Source organism: Nicotiana attenuata, unplaced genomic scaffold (genome assembly GCF_001879085.1).
Source record: "Nicotiana attenuata strain UT unplaced genomic scaffold, NIATTr2, whole genome shotgun sequence".
NCBI lineage: Eukaryota > Viridiplantae > Streptophyta > Magnoliopsida > Solanales > Solanaceae > Nicotiana > Nicotiana attenuata.
In genome coordinates, this window is record NW_017675896.1 from 23,126 (window position 1) to 29,979 (window position 6,854).

The 6,854-nt window shown below is 33.1% G+C and overlaps 1 long non-coding RNA gene across 1 annotated transcript; it reads right to left on the reverse strand.

Moving 5' to 3' along the window:
• Positions 1–27: 27 nt before the first annotated feature.
• On the reverse strand, positions 28–3,642 carry LOC109220560. Its single transcript, XR_002067124.1, has 2 exons — positions 2,353–3,642; positions 28–1,544 (listed from the first exon to the last, which is right to left on the reverse strand). It is a non-coding gene; the product is annotated as an uncharacterized LOC109220560 (long non-coding RNA).
• Between the last annotated feature and the right edge of the window lie 3,212 nt (positions 3,643–6,854).

Below are 6,854 nucleotides of genomic sequence, written 5' to 3' on the forward strand. Positions count from 1 at the left end.
GGAATGGTCGGGGTGGGGAGGGGGGTGCAAAAGGAAAAGGAATTTCATAGTACTCTTGAACAAAGGGATTACAAAATTAATCACAAAAGAAAATCACATAGTACTAAACAGGAATACAAACGTAATTACAACAACAAACCCATTATAATCTCACACGTGGTGCCTGGGAGGGTCATGTGCACACAACCTTACCCCTACCTTTGGGAAAGTGGAGACTGGAGAGGTTATTTCCGATAAACCCTCGGTTCAAGGAATGAATATAAACGTAATTACAAAAGAAAATCACACAATACTTTTGAATGCAGGGATTACAAACATAACCACAAAAGAAGTGTGTTGGACTGGCCACGAAGTTTAAGAAACCAAAAAAGAAAAAACTTTTGACATTTATATAAAGAATATGCGAAGTACTAAATTTATCAGATCAAAAGAGAGATAAAGAATGTAGCCAAGCTAGAATCAGCTGAAGTCAGAAACGTATAGTTCATCAACTAAAATTGTTCCAAGCTTGTCCAATTAAAATATTGGCAACAGGGAAAAGAGGGAATCAACAAAAACAGATCCCCTCGGCAAAGTTGCCTTATTTGCAATTCTCTTTTTGCATTAAACATACAATTGTTCTCAAATTCAATAATGTTAAGACCCTTTCAAGACAATAGAAAACCATGCTTATGTCACTTAACTAGTGTTTTATAATCTTCATGAAAACTTACTGACAAATTTTGGGAGGTAAAATGCTTCCTTAAAATCCAAGTAAACAGCAACAGTTTAGAAAAGACCAGGCATTGTATCTCTGGTTATCTACAACCTTATAAACTCTTCATCAAGGAAAAAAAACTCTAGGATAACACATAATAGAACTTGATAAAATAAAGCATAAAATACACCAATTAAAAGAGCCACTTTCAGAAATGCAGGGTAAGCTTGCGTACAATAGACCCTAGTGGTCCGGCCCTTCCCCGGACCCCGCGCGTAGAAGTAGCTTAGTGCACCGGGCTGCCATTTAAAATACACCACATAAAACAATTTGTTTAGACCAGTAGTTGTGATAACATAGAGCTAATAAAGGATGTACCCCAAAATAATGGAGCTAATAAGGGACGTACCACAAAAACAATTAGACCTAATGAAGGATGTAACAAAAAAATAGAGCTACAAAGGAATCTCATCAATCTATCAGAGTAACTATGACAAAATGCTTCATTTGGATGTTAAAATCCATAGCTTTTACTTGAATTACTCATCATTTAGGATGAATTCCTTCATGCACAGAATAAGCAAAACAATTGAAGGAGAAGAGCAAGAAGTATGACTTCTTTAGGTCAATCACAAAGTGTGCCAAAAAACCAATAAAAACAAGCAATCTCACGAAAAACCAATCAGCACGAACTCAATATACACAATTAGTGTGTATTCACAAAACAAGCAACAACTGCAAAATTTGCTTAAATTATACAACGAGCTTACTTCCTCATAAATGTATTGCCTTCCTTGTAAAGGTCTATGATTTTAGCTTTTAACTTGTAACACCAACTGCAGAGCTCCTGCATAAATAGATGCAGTGGCAATACATTGTTTTTAAAGTTGAGTAATTGAATTACACGATAATGCTGATGAGATCATGGACTTCACCAATCAGGATTAGTCGGGAAAAAATATCTCAGCAACAAAGTAACCCAAAAATAGACATTAGTATTCAAATGCCTAGATTTCTAGACAAAAGGAAACACATTTAGGCACATCCATGTCAAAGAAGCAGGTATTTTGATTCTTTTCAGAGTTCGAAAACAGAGAACATAAGGGCTAAAGTACCGGAAAGTACCTCTTTAGCATATGATGCCGATGATTCGACAAAGAAAAATACTAAGGCACACCCATCTCAGAGCAAGAGCATACCCAATCATTAGATTTTAAAAACAAGTGGGAAATAGGATTAATATCAAAAAGAACATATTTACCAACAAAGAAACTCAAAAATAGATTTTACCTGTTTGCATTCTGATTCTTAGAATTATAGTGAAAAGAAAACATTTTTAGGCACACCCATATCAAAGAAGCAGTATTATCATTCAACACAGAGAGTTCATAAACAATGAAAAATAGGCTAAAGTATCAAGATGTACATCTTTCGCAATAAAGTTAATTCTCAAATAGAACTTAGCATTCACATTCCTAGAACTTCAAAAGCAGAGAATTTGTTGTTTGCTTTCTTATTTGATATTTGGCCATCAATTATTTTTGCTACCATCACCATTTCTCGTTCAATTACTAAAATTCAGATACTGAAAACATTGGAGAAATTATTCCAGAACATTTTGGAAAATCAAACTAGTTTTAGACTGAAATGAATACCTTCAAGCTAAGAATTATTTCCACAATGCTTCTCCAAGAGTTACAGTCTCAAAAGTGAACCAAAAGTTAAATTGAGGTATGAGCTCGGATTGTTTCCTATGTCATCAAGTAGCAGAGAAAAAAGCAAAAAGCAAAAACCAAAATCAATAGCAATGGGGTAGGCTCAGATTCGCCTTTTCTCAGACAAAACCCAAAAAGCTTTGGAAAAAACTGCCATGGCTGCAAGCATAAGTTAGTCTTATGAGACAGGATAAAACACCCAAGAAATGGATTTTCTCCAATATCTCATAGACTCACAAGGTAGGGTGAGGTCTGCGTATATGTTGTTGTTGTTGTTGTATCTCATAGACATATTTGAGCTGCCATGCCAAGATACAGTTTTTCCAGCTCAATAGATTTATAAGTCTGTCTTTTTCACAAACAACAATCTTCATAGCCTCTAATAAATTTGAACAGAGGGAGTAATAAATCAATCAACCTAGGGTGGTTTTGCAATCGGAAAATTTTCATTTGAGTGATCATTGGCAGAGGAGAATGACAGAGAGGAGCAAAACCACCCATTGAAACTCCCTACAGCTCTCTGCTTTCACCGCTGCCTCAGACTTAAACTAATGATATTTTTGCTATTTTCATGTTATCGCCACTTCTTATATATTGTGCCCTAATCAATTGGGCCTTATCTAAATCGGGTCGAACTGAAACCAATATTTGGAAGAAATTTTACCTCCTGTAGCAAAGGTTGATATAGCAAGCTAATAATCACTAAAACATAGTGGTTTCTGAAAATTTCTCATGTTCAAATTCCACCTTTGCAAAAGGTTGGGGAAAAAACAGGATTAGGGCTTTTGAGCAAAAATACATACAACTCGATTATGCCGGAAAAGGGAGTGAAATTGAGGCTCAGATATGTGTTTACGATCAGGCAACAAGAGTGTCCGGGGACGCCATGGCTGCAAAACCCACCGGGAGCATGCCCCGCCAAGATACGGGTCGGATTATCTCAAAATGCCCCGATTAATTAGTAAGCTCAGAAAGGAATTAAAGTTAAAATCATCATCGCGTCTTTTAAGCACGTCGATTATACTCACCACCACCACTTCCACCGCCGCCACCGGCATCATTAAATGCTCCGGTGGAAACGTTAAAGAAAGAAAAAGAAAAGGCATACTGCATTGAAGAAACGATCCTATTTGTGCAAATCTCCCTATGGATAAACAGCGGCTCTAAAATCGGCAATGAAAGGGCTGTTAGAATAGTTTGAGAAATCACATGCCCGTTTGGCCGAGCTTTTAAAATCAAACTTATTTTGAAATGTACTTTTTTCTTGACACTACTTTTTTAAAAAGTATTTTAGGTGAGAAGTAGGTTATGTTTGGCTAATTAATTTGAAAAATACTTTTGAACAGTAATTAGTGTTTGACCAAGCTTTTGAAAACTGCCTCTAAGTATATTTTTCTCAAAAGTGCTTCTCAGAAAAGTATTTTTTGAAAAAAGAAACTACTTTTTTCTGTTTCTCCAAAACTGCTTTTGCGCACCTTTTTTCGTTAAAATATCATGGTATAACCAATTTTCACACTGGTCAATGAAAAATAGCCAGCGTTTACCAAGTCAATGAAAAATAGTCACTATTTTGCTGCAACAGGGATCGGTCCAGTATAATATACGGGAGTTCTGGTGCATTTGTGTACGAACTCCAGCATATTATGCTGGACCGGTATACTTTGCTAACTCCTGTAAAATTTGCGGGAGACTGGAACACCAGTGCTCCAAACTCCAGTATATTATACTGGACAATTATACTTGCTGGAACTCCCGTAAAATTTGCGGGAGTTCCAGCATAATTATGCTTGAACTCCCGTAAAATTTGCGGGCGTATTTTTCCGTATTTTGAACAGTGTTTTCGCTCAGATTTAAAGTGGCTAAATTTCGATGACTTTTGAAACTTGGCTATTTTTCAACGACCAGTGGTAAATTTGGCTATTTTTGAATTTCTCTCCTTTTTTTCCTTCTAAAAGTTTGGCGAAACAACTCAATTTTTGTCCAAAAACACTTTTGTCAAAAAAAAAAAAAAAAAGCTTGGCCAGAGTATAATATGCAGAGAGAGGCAACCGCCCTTTCAATGAAAAATCCTGTAGCCTCATTTTCTCCCTTCCGAGCTTTTTGCTTTGTCACATTTCGTTTTTTGGACTTTGGTAATCTGGCTATTGTAAGTATTAGTTACGTGAGGTATTATTCTTTTCTGATACGATCAATCAAATATTATACTACTCCACTATTTTGTATGAAATTTTATGTTGAAATTAATTGCTTCTATACACAAGCAACACAACCAAACGAATGAGCCCGTTTGGCCATGGAATTTTTTTTTTTTCTTTTTTCAAAAAAAAGTGGCCATGGAATTTTTTTTACTTTTTTCAAAAAAAAAAGTGGCCATGGATTTTTTTTAAAATCTTTCAAAAAAATTTAACTTTTTTTCAAAATTAGTGTTTGACCATATTCAAAATTTTCACTCAAATCACTCATAAAAATTCAAAAATAACCCAAAATTATATTCATGTACAAACACAACTCTCATTTTCAAATACCATTTTTCGAAAATTTACAATTCTTATGTCCAAACGCCCACTAATGTACAATCAACTCTCTATAAAAGCCTTATTTGTTCCGAATTTCTTTGACTGCTATAGTGAAGTGTTATTACAGAGAACATATATTATAGTATAAGTTGACTTTATAGTGAATAATTGTTATATAGCAATATTATAGGAAAGTCTAAGGGGTCGTTTGGTAGAATGCATTAGAGAAAATAAGGCATGCATTAGCTTTTAGTACTACTAATCCCTTGTTTGATACACTTTTTCAACCTATGCATTACTAATGCAAGTATTAGTTATACAACCTATTTGGTGTTATCCTATCTATATATTATTAAAAGGAGAGGAAAAAGCCCTCTCCTTAAGCCAAGTGGCAACCTAAAAAAATGCCACATGGCATAATTATTTATTTAGTTTATAATTAGTTATTGATTATTATTTTTGAATTTAAATATATATAAAAAATGAAAATAATAAAATAAAATAAAAACTAACATATATATATATATATATATATATATTAATCGGTTACTTTATTTGAATTAATAGATATAGATATCTTATAACTAAATATAATTAAAAAATGAAAAATAAATATATAAAATAATAACTACCCATTCAAATTGGGTGGGAGTAGTTTCAAGTTGGAGTTTATAAATTATCTTAAAATAAAAAAAGCAAAAAAAAAAATTAGCTATAAAAAAATGAAAGAAAGAGAAGAAAAACTACCCATTCAAATCGGGATGTAGTTTCAAGTTGGAGTTTTAAAATAATTTTAAAATAAAAAATGAAATTAAAAAAATAATAAATTAACAATTCAAATTGGGAATTAGTGTCAAGTTGGAGTTTTAAAATAAATAAAACAACGAAAATAAAGACATAAAAAACTTTCAGAGAAAAATATTTAATAAAGTAATATGCTAATAAAACTTTCTATTAACAATGTAATAATATTAAATATTAGATGATATAATAAAGAAAAATACATAACAAAAAAGTTATTCAATGCGCTCCCTGTATAAGTCCCGTTAGTTTAACAGAGATTTTGTTCATTAAAATTTAGATAATATTATTAAGAACAATAGAATAAAATTTAAAATAAAAAAAATATTTCAACATAATAAATTATAAATCTTCTCATATATGACAAAAAGAAAGCGAATATTAAATATTGGTTAATATAATAAAAAATATATAGAACAAAAAATATATTCACTAACTAAATAAGTACCTTTGATTTAATAGAGATTTCATTATTGGGTATATCGTATTGACAAGTAAGATGACAATTGAATTTTATTAAAGCAATACAATCTAATAGGATCAAACAAGCCCTATCATAATTTAATTTAATTAATATTTTTTAATACTGACCGCGCATCGCGCGGGTACTACTACTAGTGTATAACTAATACATATCAAGCCATGGTATTAGCAATACCAAGTGTCACACCTCCTTTTTCTTCTACTACACCCCGTGAAGGGTATAATGAAGGAGTTTTTCCAATTAAAAGACAATCGAAACGGGATTCGTTTATTAAGAGATTCAGAGTCGCCACTTGGGAGATTTATGGTGTCCCAAGTCACCGGTTTGAATCCCGAATCGAGGAAAGGGTTTGACTCTGTATTACAGTCGCGAACCAGAAATCCGAGTAAGGAATTCTGTTAACCCGGGAGAAGGGGTTAGGCATTCCCGAGTTCCGTGGTTCTAGCACGGTCGCTCAACTGCTATATTTGGCTAAAATCTGATTTTTATATACGTTAAAACCTATAGTGCAATTTTAAGATTTTTACCGCTTTTAGTCAATTTTTAAGAAAGTGAACGTCGTTTAAGAACGTGTTTTTGGATCACGTCACATGAAATGCACCCGGATCCTCGACACATTCTTATTCAACGGTTTGGGATTT